The sequence below is a fragment of the Triturus cristatus genome, chromosome 9, assembly GCF_964204655.1.
Source record: "Triturus cristatus chromosome 9, aTriCri1.1, whole genome shotgun sequence".
Classification (NCBI taxonomy): Eukaryota; Metazoa; Chordata; class Amphibia; order Caudata; family Salamandridae; genus Triturus; species Triturus cristatus.
In genome coordinates this window covers 537,560,717-537,578,587 of record NC_140592.1, presented here as the reverse complement: position 1 = coordinate 537,578,587, position 17,871 = coordinate 537,560,717, and positions in this window count along the sequence as shown.

Here is a 17,871-nt window from a genome sequence, read left to right as displayed (position 1 = left end):
GAACCAACTGTTTGGCAGTAGTCGGGGCAGTGTAATCTGAAACCGGGTATGCCTCTGTCCAACGGGACAGAGCGCAGACAACTACAAGAACATATTTGAATCCTCGACATCGTTCCATCTGGATATAATCCATCTGGAGTACTTCAAAAGGATGATTAGGAGTATGAAATCCACCCTGTTCTACGGGAACGCTTTTTCCTGGGTTAAACTGACAACAGATCATACAGGTACGGACCTTTTGTTTTGCTGCTGCTCGTAAATGTTTATTGAACCAAATGTGTTGAATGCTGTCTAGCATAGCTTTTTCTCCTAGATGTGCTGGACTATGTATAGTGTTAATTATAACTTGGACCATTGAGTCAGGAAGGAACCATACAGACCTTTCCTTCATCATCCATCCTTGGTCCGTTTGGATCCCTCCTAATTCAGTCCATTTCTTTATTTCATCTGGTGTAGCATGTGTCTGTATGTCAATTACGTCAAGAGTAGGATCTTTAACTGTCATGCAATATGTCGGTGTCGGGACTATTGTCTTTGTCATGTCGGGGGTTTGAGTTTGAGCAGTCTGTTTAGCTGTTCTGTCGGCTAGATCATTGCCTTGGGAAATGATATCAGTAACCTTCGTATGAGCCTTACATTTCATAATTGATATTGCAGTGGGTAGATGTATTGCATCTAATAAGGCATGAATGAGGGGTCCGTGCTGAATGTGGGCACCGTGGGAAGTTAAATAACCTCTCTCTCGCCACAGCACGCCGAAGTCGTGTACAACTCCGAATGCATAACGTGAGTCAGTGTATATGTTGACTTTTTTATTCGTGGCTTGAATACAGGCTTGTGTCAGAGCGATGAGCTCTGCGGCTTGAGCTGACAAAGTATTTATACGATTAGTTTCAATGACTTCAGTATCTGTTGTGACTGCGTAAGCGGCCACTAACTCTCCTGTACTTGTTCTCATGCATGAACCATCTACATACAATGTCAGGTCTGGATCTGACAATGGGACATCGGTTAAGTCTTGTCTGGGTTTCGTCGTTATCGTAATAACTTCAATACAGTCATGGGCTAGTGGGTCTGTTCCGATTACAGGTAGAAGTGTGGCAGGATTCAATGTGTTACAGCGTCTGATTTCTATATGTGGCTGAAACAATGTAAGTTCATACCCCGTAAGTCGTGCTATAGTCAAGTGTTGTGTTTGCGTTCTATTCACAAGAACCTCTACTGCGTGTGGTACTTGAACTGTCAATGGATGTCCTAACACTATAGCATCGCTTTGTCTGATTGCTAAAGCTGTCGCTGCTACTGATTTTAGGCATGCAGGCAAAGCCTGAGCTACGGGATCTAATGTACTAGAAAAATAAGCACATGGTTTGTGTGCTCCTGCTTGTTCCTGTGTGAGTACTGACAAGGCAGTACCTTCGCGTTCTGTAACAAAGAGTGTAAACTGTTTTCTGTAACATGGCGTTGCTAAAACGGGTGCTTGACATAAAGCTTTCTTTAGGCTTTCAAAAGCTTGTGTGTGTTCCTGAGTCCAAGGGAGAACAGTCGGTGTGGCTGCCTCCTGTGTGGTTAACTGAATGAGTGGTTTTGCTAGAAATGCGTACTGAGGGATCCACTGCCTGCAATATGACGTGAGGCCTATGAAAGCTCGTACTTCCTTTTGTGTCTTGGGTATTGGCATGTTAGCTATTAACTGAATGCGGTCGGGTGTAAGCTGCCTTCCCTCCTTGGACAGCGAGTGTCCAAGATAAACAACTCGCTGGACACAGAATTGCAGCTTAGAAGGGGACACCTTGTGCCCCTTTTCGGCTAGAAATTGTAAAACTGTCAGTGATGCTTTCTCACATTCGGGTTCGCTTCGGGCGGTGATCAGCAGATCATCGACGTATTGAAGCAGGGCAGTGTTAACTGGCATGTGGATACTGTCAAGTTCTCGTTTCAGTGCTTGGCTATAGATGCTGGGGCTTTCTGTAAATCCTTGAGGTGCGCGTGAGAATTTAAAGCTGCGCCCATTTAAACTAAATCCGAACAAATATTGACTTTCCGGATCTATTGGGACGCTGAAAAAGGCATTCTTGAGATCAATTACAGTAAAGAATGTTGCTTCGGAATCAATAGCTGTCAATAATGACGAGATATCTGGAACCACAGGAAATTGTGGCACAATGCATTTGTTTAACTCGCGCAGATCAATAACCAATCGATATACTGGCGGGACTGTAGGATCTGTTCGTTTAAGAATCGGAATTATCGGTGAATTACATACATTGGAGTCTGTTTCTACAACTACTCCTTGGGCAATTAGCTCGTCAATGATTTGTAGTAAAGCCACTACAGCATCTGGTGGTAACTTGTATTGTCGCATTCGTGGTAGCACCACTCCTGCCTTGAGTGTGACTCGATATGGTGTAATATTCATGCAACCAACATCAGTAGGGCCTTGCGCCCATAGATGTGTAGGTAAAGTCTGTAGTCGGGGATCCATGTCTCTAGATACATAGTGACCTTTAAAATCACGTAAAAACAACCTTACTCCTTCCGGAGAACAACATATTATGGCTCCTAGGGCTTTCAGAGTTTTTATTCCTAGCAAGTTTTCTGGACATGATTTAGTAAGCAATAAATCTGTAGTTCGGGTCAAAGGTCCTATCGTAAGTGGAAGAGGTTGTGATACTTCATTAACAATAGGTTTTCCTGAAAAACCAAGGGAAATATTCTGAGAGCCTGAGAGGGGTGCCCCTGGAACTTCACTACGTTTTATAGTTGTTCGACTTGCCCCTGTATCGAGTAAAAATTTTCTATCTTGACCTAATAATTCACTATGTACATAAGGTCCTTCTTGATCTACAGGAATCTCGATAAGGGGTAAGTCAACTTCCCTCTCTAGGCTAGTTCATGCGTAACGCTGATACTCAGGATATTCATACTGTGCAGTCTGATACATTTGTCGTGTTGTGGTCTGTGTGGCAGCAGCAGGCAACGGTGGTGCAGCTGGCACAAACTGTATTGGCTGTTGTGCGGCTGGCATGGCCTGGGCATGCTGCATAGCTCCTTGTTCATTCTGATCTTGTCTTAATGGCCGTGATCTTTCTTGTGTTTTACCTATAGAGATATTATGTTTTAGCACTGGACAATCGTGTACGTAATGACCTGGCTTTTTACAATAATTGCATGTCCCTTTTACAGGTCCTGCTGAATCGGAATGTGTCATACCCTTTTTATGTCCTTCAGCTGGTACTGTCTGGGAAACTAGCATTTTCATTTTTGTGTCTTTCATGCGTCTGTGTTCATGTTCTTGTTCCTCTCTAATTCTATTGTGATGGTACTGTAACATTTGTAACATTTGTGTTGGAGTGTTACCTTGCCAGGTACTCTCGAATTTTAATACTCTATTCTTCACTGGGGGCAGAGCATTTTCTACTAATTTTGTTACAAACAGATGCGGGTATGATTCGCTACTTGCTTTTATGCCACTATTTATACCAAAACATTTCTCGAATCGGGCATAGTAATCACTAGTGTCTTCATCTTGCTTCTGTTTACAGGCTGAAATTGTACCCCAATCTTCCTTTTTCGTAGTTAATAAACGTGGCAGTACCTGTACTAGTAAACCTGGTAGTGCTTTAGTTTTATCCCCAAGTCCTGCTCCTGCAGTTCGGGCCCTTTCTTCTGCTTCCAATGCTGACCATTCTATCTTTTGGTCTCCTACCTCCCACTCTTTTTCCTTGAGTTTCTCATAAATGCCAGCAGGCATCAACACCTTTAATATTGTCATAATGTCGGGATAGGTATACTCTCCCATGAGTAACATGTCTTTAATTTCTCGGTGAAAACCCGCTGGATCTTTGTCATGACTGGGTACCACTTTCTTCATTTGCAACAGTTCTATTTTTGATATGGGCGTATATACAAATACGCGCCTAAACTGGTCATCCTCGCCTTTTATTGGGTGCACTTCTCGTAAGGGATTCTGTCTATCCATGTGATACGTGGTTCTTTCCTTGCCGGGCAATGAGGCATGCTCTGAGCATACAAAAAGAATATACTGCTTTCTTGATATTAGAATTTCTTTAATTAATTCAGTACCTGGACCTCTCCATTTATTTGTAAGCAATTCAGTCAATATGTCAGGTAAAGGACCAGGGTCCGAATGCTGACTCCGATATAGTATAATGAGTTGTTGAATCATATAAATCCCAGCTAACCTCTGTTCATCTGGGGTGGGATTCAAAAATGTGCGTACTACTGTAGCATCACTATATTTTCCGGGACTGTCCACCCAATGGACAGCTGCCCTGGCTAAATCTTGTTCATCCATAGAATCGAGAAAATGATAACCCCTTCGTTCTCGGAGTAGTTTGTCGGCAGTTTGGAACGAATGCTCGTTAGACCTTATATTAATTATAGGTATTTGGAAATTCTTGTTATTATCTGGACATATCGGACGTATTGAGTCAGTATGATATCTAGTCTGATCCCTATTACAAGATCTTCCTCTACCTACATAGGCTATGGTGTCCAACTGTCCCGCGGGCGGTCCTGACCCTTCTTCCTCGCTTGGTTCGAACTCGTCTGTCTCTAATCGCTCTTTGTGTATCCGTTCTATTTCTTTACGGATCTTTCGGCACATGGCTATTATACAATTTTGCTTATCGTGTCTTCCTTCTGATATATTCTGGCTCCATCTTGTAAGAATTTGCATTGCATCCGGGTCTACCCCCGGTCGGTCTTGATTTCTGATCACACAGTTTATGAGGAAACGTAACAGTTCCCCCTGTATCTCTACTTTCTGGTATTCCATAGCTCTGTTAATACATTCTGGATCTCGCCCTGTTTGAACAAAATGATATATTTTATCTAGATGCGCAGTCATTCCTGGTAACTTCGCTAAATACCCTGCGGCTCGTCTGATACGTAATGATGCCAGGATCATTTCGTCCTCTTTACCGATCACCGGGTCATATCTACAATCTATAAGAAGTTCCTTAAGCGCACGTTCACTTACGAATTTGGGTGTACGTGAATGCGCTGACTCTTGAAAAATAAGTTTATTTATTCTAGGTGGCGTAGAAAAATTATTGGTAGCACCTCCCGTGGCCCCGTCTGGGGCGTCGGGTGTGAAAGGATTCATCGAACGTGACACGGCAACTATAGGTGTGGACACAGCTATGGAAGTACCTGTAGGGACAGATGCGGAAACAGATGTGCTTGCCGGAACTTGTGACTCGATTTGTTGCTGTAGGGATACGGGTGCTGGATCTTGGTGTTGGACCTCCCTGGTATGCGGTCTATGTGGGGCGGAATTTGCATACTCGGGAGCTACGTCATCTAAATATGAGGAAAGAAAAACATCTTCTGCGGTTCTAGGATGCCCCTTAGGATGTACCTTAATTGGAAATAATGGGGGTGGCAAGTCTTTCGGTATCTCTGGAGTAGCCTTAGGTAATCCTTCGGCTAGAAGGGGATACATACCATTCATGAGGGCATTTCTTTGTCTATCTACTTGTTCTGATTTCACTCGGATACCTTCCTCAATTAATAGATTTTCTTGAACTTTATTTGAACTTTCTTTACTCTTCTCTTCCTGTCTACGTGCTTTTTCTGTACGTCTATGAGATTCTTTACGCCATAACTCAACAGCGTCTTTCTGTGACTGTCTGACTTTTCTTTTCCATAATTCTTCCTCGACTTTCATGATGCATTCTGCATCCCAGGTCCCCGCTGCGGGCCACCTCTGACTTTCTGGTAATCCCTTGGTGTAGTCTACCCATAAATCAAGAAATAATATAGCGTCTAAGCCATGTTTGTGATACATGAAGTGCCCTGGAGTATCCCTAGGAGGAATAGGGACGGCTTCTTCAAGTACCCCTTTCCTAGTAGTGATCTGTCTTAATTTCGAAAAGAGCGGCATATTGACAACTGATCCGATACTTAATTTTGAACACTCTTAATACAAAAGCACACTAATGAACAACCATTCATACCACAATATGCAGGACGTTTAACACATTAGACATTAAACATTAAACATTTTTTTTTTTTTTTTTTAACCTTTAGAATAAGCAACAATGATGATCGTCTGCATAACTAATCACCAAGCATAATTCTTGACAATAACTAGATACTTCGGAATACTTGATATACTGCTAAACAGTACAGATACACTGCTAAAACAGTGCAGACCGGATTTGTGTACCCAAACCCGTCTTGACCGGCACAACCTATGTGCACGTCAGAAATGCCTCCCCAGTAATGGTACTCACCGGGTAGCTTCGGAAACGGAAGGCCTCGGTAACTTGAACTTGAACCGGACTGGACTCGACTCGACTCGTCGGAAACTGGACTTGACTTCGAACTGGTGGGTCTCGGTATACCTCGGATCTTGCTCTCTCAGCTAGGCTCTGGTCGGGATACTTCGCACTTCTCACCGCCTCGTCTGGGTGTTGATCGTAGTCTCAGTCGCCCCTGCTTGACCGGAGGGAGATACAGGAAATCCTGCTGGTACGTGTAATTGCCCGTCCAACTGTGGCAGGAGACCGGGCCTACAACTCACCGCCGGCGCGTGAGATGAGAAAGTGTCCCTATTCGGGCGCCATCATGTGGTAAATAAAATTCCTTTACCGGGACTGAATTTGATACAGAATCATAATAAAATAGCTCAGTAAAATGAGAGGCAGAATCCGTGATATTAGAGTTTCGGAATGGGCTTTATTCCAATAATCGATTATAATCGGATGCTCCAAGTTCCATCACCACGGGGGTTCAGGAAGTGAAGTACATACTTTATTGACAAGAAGTAACTTTTATAGTACATACATTATAATGAAGCAAATACAGTAGGCGTAACAATTGATAAGGAACTTGACGTGGTACCTGCGTAACCGAAAATGGGTGTAATAAGGAGTAAAAAGGAAACATGATTGGTTATGATGTCGTACATAGGTGGATCTATAAGATAATACTTGGCATAGATGCGCGCGCAGCAGCATGACGTGTAATTGACGTGTAACTAGGGGGTGAAGGGGACTTGACATTAGCTCTGTATGTGGAGACGAAAAGTCTGGGGGGTCAGGTCAACCTAATCCCAAATCATATCTAACATCCTATGTTTAAAGAACTATGTTATCCACAAAAGAAGGACTCTCGGACAGAATCTATTCTATACTGACTGTGCGTGCGTGTACAAGCGTCTAAGTGTCTACACTGAATGCGAGGGGGTAGGAATATTCCATGGTGACAGGGCTATGAATTACTTGCATGAGGACAGAGAAGCCGGGCCTTTTGCTTGGTAACTGGAAGAATGTTTACTAAAACTACTAGGCAGGAATGCATCGGCTGAGGGGGAAGCAAATAATTCGAAGGTGAAATACAGTTCTTGGCAGAGAATAGGCTGATGTCAGGCTTAGTGAGCCGCGCAGAGAATGAGACAAAGTTCATGGTCACAGATGCAGGCTCAGACTGGAGCTTTCAGAGGCAGAAGGAAAAAGGAGTTTGATGACAGAATCAGGGCCTACTTGCCTGGACTGTAAAATGGCAAAAGTGAACCATATAAAGCCGGTGGCCTTTCATATTTAGGAATGGAATATCCGGCCTATTCATGGCGGATCTGACAGAGGACATGTTGACGGTGGACGCACATGTATTTGCGTCTTCATAACTGGAACTGGAGGGAACATACATGTACTTGTGACATGCACATAGAACCGTTGGGGTCCAAGATAGGGGACATAACTGACCAGGAAAATCCACATTTCCACAGCCTATAGCATCACACACTTCATCTACAAATGTACAACATAATGCACATTTGAGCACCACTGCTCATAACACTGCACTTCAAGACTGTGAGAAGTTGGCCTTCAGGCTAAGTCTTTAGAGGAATGTAAAGCAGCTTGTTTTACCTTATAATCTCTTGAATTACTAAATGAAAGGACACCACACAGGTATAAATATAAAATATATATGTATTTATTACTAGACACACTCTACTAATCTCTTTATGAGATTAGAAGTCAGGAACATATGCACAAATCAACGTTTCACAACAAATTAAGCACTTATATGGCTGGGGCCCTAGGGGCGTACCAGACCACATACTAAAAAAGAGACTTAGGAATATCGACTTGCGAGGGGACAAGGCCTAGGGCCTTCAGAAGCGCTGGGGCCTCACTAATCCACCCAAGGCAGGTAAGTAAAGGACCCACTGGAGACGCATGCAGTGTGAGAACACAGCCGCGGATCCCAATAGACTTCAGTGGAGCAGGTCGCGGTTGGAATTTTAAAGTTTTAGGATACTTTGGGAGAGTCTACAAGCAAGTCACTTACAGGGTAAGTAGTTCTAGAGCCAACAGACACAGGAGCACCGTAGTGCTGGAGCTACCTCACCCAGGGAAGCCGGGTGCATAGGTGTCTTTTGGTGTTGGGTTGCGGCGTCGTTTTCAATGGGAGCCAAAGAAGACTTGCTGCTTGTGAAGACAGAAGAAGTACCCGGTGGAATCCAAGGCTGGATTCAGAAGAAGGAAGACCTGAAAGCAGAGGAGACAGTGTTCAAGGTCACTTGACAGTGACCCGGGGCCAGGAAGCTGGATGTCCACAGTCGTCGGGTGATTTCAGGTGATCATGGGTGTCTTGACTCTTCAGCCACGAGGTCCAGGAGGCGTCGACGACAACCAGGAGCTGGATTCGGTGTGTCCCACAAAGTCTGCAGCTTACTGCAGTGTCGGTGACCAGATTGGAGCCAACAAGTCTTGGTAACAGCAAGTCTCGTGGAAAGTGTAAAAAGTCAGCGGTGCAGACCAGCAAGGTCTGAGGGACTCATCCAGCGAGGGTAAGTCGGGGTAGGCCAGCAGCAACCAGGGGAGCCCTTTGGTTTTGTAGAAAAGTCTTCTGGAGACCCACAAGCCAACCGGCAAGGGATCGCAAAGACGCCTTGGGAGGATTCACTCAACAGGAGCCCACGGTCACTCGGGACAAGGTAGGCCTCTGATCTTCGGTGGAAATCCTGCTGTAGGCTTGGACCACACGTGGTCCAATGCAAACGTTCATAGAACGTCGTGAAGGGGTTGCACTTGAAAATAGTGCCCGGTACTTAGGTATTGCGGTTCCTCGTCACTCATGGGGTCCACTTGCCTCAGCTTCGCTGGGGACTCACGATGGCCTTGGAGAAGTCAGGAAATCCACTTACAGGGCTGCAGGGACTTTGGACTCCGGCGGGAGGGGGAATGTTTGCAACCATTGATTCAAAGTTTTGGTGCCTGCCAAGCAGGGGAGTCACTCCTTGACTCCAAGGGAGATTCTTCAGTCTTCCAGAGGTAGTGGAATGTCGAAGGTCCAGGATTCTTCTTCAGAGAGTCGTCCAGGGATATCTACTTTGCAATGGCAAGGGTTCCCTAACTTATACTAGAAGGAAGGGAGGGACTAGCTCTATGACCCCACCTATGGGGGGGTCAGGGAAGTGGGTGGCTACACCCACTTCCCTTTGTCCAGTTTCACGCCAGAGCAGGGGCAGGTAGCCCCTGAACCGGTTTGAGCTGGCATATGCACAGAGGAGCCTACTGCTTCCCCAATGCAGGACTTCAAAGCACTCTAGGAGTGCACCCACCCAGCCCCAATACACTAAACCCTGTCTGGGGGAACAACCTTTACAACGCAACTGTTACAATGCACTACACTTACAACGCATTTTTTACAACGCATAATCCATTACAACGCATTACACTTACAACGCATGACACTACAACGCATTTTTAAAAAATACCTTTACAACGCATACCATTACAACGCCTACCATTACAACGCATAATATTACACTACACTATCCAACACTTACCCTACTGTTGCACCCCCTGGAGTTAGAATAGTAATTTTTACCCCTATACTATCCAACACTTACCCTACTGTTGCACCCCCTGGAGTTAGAATAGTAATTTTTACCCCTATACTATCCAACACTTACCCTACTGTTGCACCCCCTGGAGTTAGAATAGTAATTTTTACCCCTATACTATCCAACACTTACCCTACTGTTGCACCCCCTGGAGTTAGAATAGTAATTTTTACCCCTATACTATCCAACACTTATCCTACTGTTGCACCCCCTGGAGTTAGAATAGTAATTTTTACCCCTATACTATCCAACACTTACCCTACTGTTGCACCCCCTGGAGTTAGAATAGTAATTTTTACCCCTATACTATCCAACACTTACCCTACTGTTGCACCCCCTGGAGTTAGAATAGTAATTTTTACCCCTATACTATCCAACACTTACCCTACTGTTGCACCCCCTGGAGTTAGAATAGCAATTTTTACCCCTATACTATCCAACACTTACCCTACTGTTGCACCCCCTGGAGTTAGAATAGCAATTTTTACCCCTATACTATCCAACACTTACCCTACTGTTGCACCCCCTGGAGTTAGAATAGCAATTTTTACCCCTATACTATCCAACACTTACCCTACTGTTGCACCCCCTGGAGTTAGAAAAGTAATTTTTACCCCTATACTATCTAATACTTACCTTAAATGCAATTAAATATTATGCGTTGTAATGGTATGCGTTGTAATGGTAGTTTTTAAAAATGCGTTGTAGTGTCATGCGTTGTAATTGTAGTGCGTTGTAATGGATTATGCGTTGTAAAAAATGCGTTGTAAGTGCATGCGTTGTAAAAGTGTGCATTGTAATGTCATACATCCCCTGTCTGGGAGGTGGTTACACCTCCCTGTGACAGGATGCCTATTGTTGGGCCTCCTCCACTGCGAGTTTTGTTCAGCAGCAGGAGGGCAGCCCAGTGTCTGTGCTGGTGGCATCCATTTTGTGATGCCAGGGCTCTTCAGGATTCTACCGTGTTTCCACAGTAGGTACATGTCTATCCCTCTAGAAGGGTTGGATCATACTCCCACACCAGTTACTGGTGTGGGGGTATGATTCCAAAGCGTTTGACACCAAACAAGACATGTTTTGATGCAGCCATTCCAAAGTTGGAATTAACTGCGAGGTTATAATGCACTTAAGAGTATATGGTTTAACCGCATCCACAAACAGCCACAGAGAATGGACTCTGAGAGCTGCAGAGGGGGCCTGCTCAGGCAGAGGCACCCCCTCACATGGAAACCAAGCACCCTGCCCTCAGAATTAATAGGGCCTGCCTTAGGGGTGACTGATAGGTTTATATGTGTGTGCAGGTAGAGATATAGTGTACCTATATCTCAGTGAGGAGTGTTAACACTACCTCACCCAGGCTGAAGTAGCAGGCCTGTGGTGTCAGATTTAGTCTGCTTCCCAGGGGTGGCATAATACATGCTTCAGCCCCTGGTAGGCCTGTGAAGTACCTATGCCCTTGGTTCCTAAGGTACCATATACTAGGGGCTCATAAGGTACCACAGTATCCAATCACTAGTGCATCTAATATGCACTCCAAGTTGTTTAGAGAGAACGGAGAGGCTGGGGCCCTGATTAGCAGGGTCCCAGCCAGACTATAGCCAGAAACCAGTGTTAACATCAGAAGAAAAAGTGGGTGCAACATAAGTGCAGATCCTACTCTCCTACAAAGACCAAGAAGTACATTCCACATCTCTCTCTTTCATGCTTTCAAATGCACATCCCACACGTTCTGTTCCTGGCAAGGCTGTTCTGCTCTGTGACAGCTCCCACTCTGCTAAAACTACGAAGAGATACGAAAGAAATCTTCAAGGGAAACTTGCACATGCAGGGAAAGGATGTCGTACATTCAGGCTAGGGTAAAATAAAACACCAAAAGTCAATAAAAATAATGGTAGTCGAAGGTCATCACTTGGTTTCAAAACATAGGAGTGCCTCTAGCACTACAATAGGTCAAGGGAAGCGCCCAATCAGGGGCTTTTTGATAACAAGAATAACAAGATAGGAGGCAATGTCTGGAACCCATTGTTACTTTTTTAGTGCCCAATCTGTTTTAGGATTATGTCATTCCAACCAAGGAACCCCCAGCAAAGCTGCAAAAATCAGGGTGTCAATTAAGTCAAAATGATGTTTTTTTGTGTGGCTGTTGTCAGATCAAAGTCATAGGAATGTAATGAAGTGTTAATAATGAGGAGGAAAGTTATGACCCACCACTGCTTTCACTGGTTCTGGCCTGTCCTTACGAATTATGATAATTCCTAAACGTTTAGCTAAGGAGATGTCAAGAAAATTCCCAGTAGCTCCAGAGCCTAGCAAAATTGGTAGAGCCTTTCTGAATTGACTAGAAAACACCAGGGTTACTGTAATGGTGAAATGTCGAAGGAGTCTAGAAAAAGGGTTAGCTAAATATTGGGAGATCCCTTCACTGTCAGTGCTCAAGAAGTCATTATCATCCTCCCAAGCCTATTAGTATTCCACCTGATAAGAGACAGACTAGGCATTGGATAATATAGATACAACTCCCCCCTTCTAGGACCTTCAGGTTTTACTGGACATTCATGGGCAAAATGCCCACCCTGCCACAGTATAGACAGAGATTAAATCTTCTTTTTTTTCATATTCCTCATTAGATAGAAGACACACAGTCCTCCAGTTTCATAGGTTCTATCCATTTGGTGGTTTTAAGATCAAATGGCTCATTCCTGTCAACTTTGAAAAGTATCACTTTAGCATCTCCATTGACTTTCTCACACCTTCTTTCCATCAACCTGTGATCCAGCTTGACCAAAAGACTGATAAAGTCCCCAAAATCCTCTGATGGATACACTATTTTTGAAAGGATATCCATGAGGTCATTCCGTAGTTCTCGACAAAACAGAGAGATATGGTTTTCTGTGGGCTCTCCTTCTTCCTAATGATTGAAGTTTGAGATATAAGAGTGCAAAACGTATTCCCTTGCTTAAGATTTAGTAGTTTGTTATCACTTGCCTACAGAAAAGTATGTTTGATTAAGAACTTTCGCTTTGCTTTCTTGAAGGCTCAGAAATTACACAAAATGGTGTAAGCACTTCTTGCCAAGGGAATTGACCAAGTAGCTGCATGTATTGCTAAATCAGAAATTATAAATGCCACCTTAGCAGCACTGGAAAAGGCGTGTAGCCTACACATGAATTGGAGATGGCATTGATTAATAAACAGAGTTAATTTTCAAGCTGTCCCCTGTGAAACGTTCAGGAGCGGCCAAAGGTACTAATGTAGGGCTCAATCCCATAACATTGACTGGCATATTACTACCCCCTTCCAAGGAACCAGCGGGACTTGTACCTTTCTTAAAGGACTGAAAATGTGCTGGTTGCAAAATAGATTTGGAATCTTTCGGAATGGCTACAGGATCTTGGACTCAATATCGAACTAGCTCTGCTTTTAACTCTTGATTCTCCTATTGTGAGCTAGAGAGTTTATGTTAAACTGTAATCAGGGCATGAGCCATATCATCCATGGTGGGAGTGTGGTGAGTCAGAGACATATCAGATATGTTAGAGGGGTTGCCTGGATCCATCCTTGTTCAGGCAGAATAATCATTCATATTCTTGGCTTTCTTTCCAGCTTACCTCACCTAAGGATGGAGAATCCTGTAGGGACAAGGATATTAATCTGATAACATGGGAAACCAGGCCTCCACACCCCTGGTCATTCAGGGTGCTGATGACTGACCCACAAAGGTAAGGGAGCAGGAGAGATAAATAGGAAAAGCAGAGGACCCCCTTAATTGACCGTCTTAATTCCACAGGAAGGAAATGTGTTTTCTGAAACGGGAAGGCCCTGAGCTGACACCTCTGGGTTTCTCTCCCTGTAAAATAGGGAACAGTAATTATCATTGTGTGATCTAGACTGGAAAATCAATTCTGCTTGATCCTTCCCAATAGACACTTGCAAATGAGAATGGTGCATAGAAAGCGTGAATATATATAAAAGTTTCTTCCCACAGTCAGACAGTCCAGAGGAAGTTCTCCAGAAAATACCTCAAATGTCTTCTCCTTAACTCCAGGAGAGTGGGAAACCAAATTGAAAAAGATCATCACTTTACATACCGGAGTCCAATGTTCCAAAGTAAGTTAATTCCAAAACGGGTGTTCAGACACCAGTTCATCAGTCCTTTGTCCCTCCAACTGAGGGAGTCCTGCTTTGACCATGAAGCATAGTCCTCTTTAAAGAACAGTGAAGTAGCGAAATCTTCACAAAGTAAATGAAGCAAAGCAATCCATATTTGAAAAGACGCCGTATTTATACTGTGAGTCCTAAGATGGCTGTTACATGTCACAAGTACAGAGCACTCACAAATTTCGGGCAGAATTCTAGTTGTTGGTGTGTTTTTGCAGTTTCGATCTGTCAGAAAACACAGAACTTCCTTCACATATATAATTCAGTCTTAGGCAATGTGTCCATAAAGTTACTCAAACCCACAGACCAAGAGTATAGTAAAAACTAAGTTAATTTATTTCAAGATATGTCATTTTCATAGTATTCAATTTTTTTTATGAATAGTGCAAAATAGGTAACAAAGGTAAAATACAATACATCCTAACCCAGCACACAGCGTGATTACACAGTAAAGAATTGAGAAGGCATGGAGGGACCAAAGTCTACAAATAAAAAAAACAACAACAACAATTTTACAAGACAATAAATGACGAAACATCATACTTTATACACAGACAATTGAACAATAAACAGAGAAAAAGTGCCGACGCGCGTTTCGGAGATCCCATAAAACTCAAAAGGCTCCTTCTTCAGGGCACATCATATAAGTTTTCCTTGAGAAACAGGTCATAAATTCAAATTCCAATATCATTCAGTTATGGTGCCGGAATTCATTCAATATTAAAAACTGTTGGTCTGTGGGGGAAAAGCAATGGATAAATATACAAGAAATACAAAGCTGGAATATATCACATAAGAGTTAGAGCCAACCAGGTACAACTATGGAAACAGTACAAAAGGAGTAAAGCCACCACCAAGATGGAAAATATATCGGCTAGCCCAGTGAGGACTAAAGAGTAATGACAAAAAAAATAAAATAAATAATGAAAAACCCCAAAGAGGGAAATGAAAAGGGTAACAGAGAGTAAACCACTGTATTTTAAAGTAATGTGTATACCAATCCCAGCCAAAGGTATCGAAAACGATCTACATACTTTCAAAGGGGTCCAAAGCTGGATTTGGGACCCTGGATAGGTGCAGTCAATAGGTAACTTCTATAGATCAATCACTGCTTAGAGAAATAAGGATAATAAAAACGAAATTAGAATAAAGAGAAAAGATAAGCCAACTCGTCAAAATGACAAAGGGGTACTATAACAGTTGTATAGAACATCAGTACAATATAGATAAAGCTAAGGAACTAACGATCATTAGTGGCTAGATAGTTCTTGCAGTTTCGATCTTCAGCAAGACTGCGATCTCAAGATAAGACGGTGGTTCTTCCTTCACTGCATGGCTGTCAGCCAGGAAATCTCCCTGGCCGCACCGTCTGGCCACAAGAAAAAAGGGAGTCCATACTGTGATATCCTGAAAGGAGGAGGGAGATAAGAGCACCCACCCGCCTCGGCACACTCACATCCCAGAATCCAGTTAAGGTTTAAATGAAGGGAGGCTGAGGTTCTGTAGCGATCCGAACCCGTGAATTCGGTATCATAGTACTGACACGATTTTGGTATCAATGAACCGCAAATGATCCATTATATACATGACAGTGTTTTCGGTGCGCAACTGGCATGAATTCACTGGAAAATAGGGCATTCTGTCAGTAAAGCCATGGCACCCATTTTAGTTACGGCATCCATCTTGTTTCTTGCCCTCACATAGTCAATGAACGGACGATGACCCCGGCAAGATCACCTTGTTAAGGACACGTAAACTCGAGCCCGAGAAAGGCTGACGCTGCATGACTCGGCAGAATCAAGCTGCCTCCCTTGCCTGAGGCCAGTCCTGCTATACTGGTTCTCGTGTCCGTTGTCCTGACTGAAAGGCCGAAGACGATTGCCCTGCCCGTTTATGATCCATAAACACCTCTTATCCTACATTTCAATCCTTTGCACCTGGCACTGCTCCTTTCCTTCTGGGCTTTTACAATGGGGAGGTTACGATTTTTATGATGGGGAGGATCAAGTAGAGAATGAAGAACTGACAAGAGAGCCTGATCGAATACCGAAAACCTACAACTAATCATTGTTTGATGTTTATTTATTATCTGTTTGGGATACCGGGTTGGGCATGAGAAATATTCGTGTAATGTTGCCCCAAGACATTTTTCTTCTATTTAAGACACAACCCACTTAATGCAATTTGAACAGTCTCCTAGATTCTGCCTCTGTGTGGTTCCTATGATTTCTGTATCCCTGCAGTAAATAAACCTTGGTCTTTGACGCCGCCATCGAGAAGCCCGTGTCTCTGTTTGTTTGTGCACCGGGACAGGGGGAACTCAGGGGTCTTCGGGTGTTGTTTCCCTGACACCTCTGGACTCTTAAAAGTCCAGAACCTCAAATTGGCGCCCAACGTGGGGCGACGTCATCCGGTACCGGTCCAAAGCCTGAAAAGTTCGAGAAGTTTCGTGTGAAGATTCCGGAGGGAGGTACCCCGCTTCATCGATCCCTGCATGTAGTAAAAGTGGCCCGACGATCTCTTCCACGAGGGTTCCCGTTCCCAGACGGCTACAGAGGACCGCTGCCTTGACTGTCGCCCTGTCTTGGACCCGAGGTGCAGACCTTAGTACGGCGAGACGAAGACGGGTTCTCCTTGGTGACGTCTTCCACATTTCAGTTAAGTATTAATTGGGTTGTGCTCAGTCTGGTTATTTGGATACGTTTGTTTTGGATTTGTAGATTATCATTGGTTGCTCTTGTTAAGATAATCTTGGTATTTGGTATTGGTTCATTTTGGTAGGCCTAAGTTCTCTGTGCATTTTGGTTGGAATTTGTCTTTGTAGTCATGACTAAGGGTAACAATTGTTTTTTGTCCTGGTTACGTTGCAACGGGGATTCACGGTTGGAGGACTCGTGTTTGGTTCCTCCGATTGGGACTCCTACATATGAGCTCTATTGTAAACATGGTGTGGGTCCTATTACGTATAATGAAGTATGGGTCCGTTGAACCAAGAAAGATGGTGTCCTTAGTTGGCCACCGCATGGTAGTTTCGAAACGGAAATTCTAGATAATTTAGAAATGAAGTTGTTTAAGAGAAAAGCCCGGCCGGCGATGTTTGATTCTTTTCGCGTATGGCGCAAAGAAGCCAAACAGAGAGATTAGGAAAACAAAGAAAGAACAGAAAGAGAAAGGGTTGACTTTAATGGAGTCTGCTAGGCAGCTGCATGTCAACGAGACCGAGAAAGCAATGGAGATGGCGAGTAGAAAACATAATTTGGCAATTGATAAATGTTACCCTGTATTGCCATCTTGTCCTGCTAAGCCGATAGAGGACCCTGAAAGGATCCTCTGTTGTCTTATCTGTTGAGTTCACCTCCACCGTATGCACAGGGTATTACAGCACCACCGTTACTACCTGTTGTACAGCCAGCTGCTGGTCAGCATGGAATAGGTGCTCCACTTCCTTTGAATCCAGCTCCTGTCTTTCCCGTGGTCAATGATCCTACGGCACCCCCTCTTCCTGGGTCGCCTATTCCGCCTTTGCCTATCGTTTCGCAAACTGCTTTACCTACTACTCCTACCCTTACTACTTCATCTGCTTCAGCTGCCCTGTCCCCAAGCCCTGTCATTCTGACTCCGCTTTCCGTTCGTCGGAAAATAACCGACTCTGTAACTAATATATTAACCCCTCTTTACAGGTCCTTAATTGGGACCCCCGTTTCTGACTCTATACAGAGACGTAGCCAGCTTCCTGGTCCCGAGGAACGAGAGACGTTAGATTCGACAGCTCTTAGGTGGATGTCGAAAGCTGTGAAGTATGATGCACGAAGAGTATTAGACACATT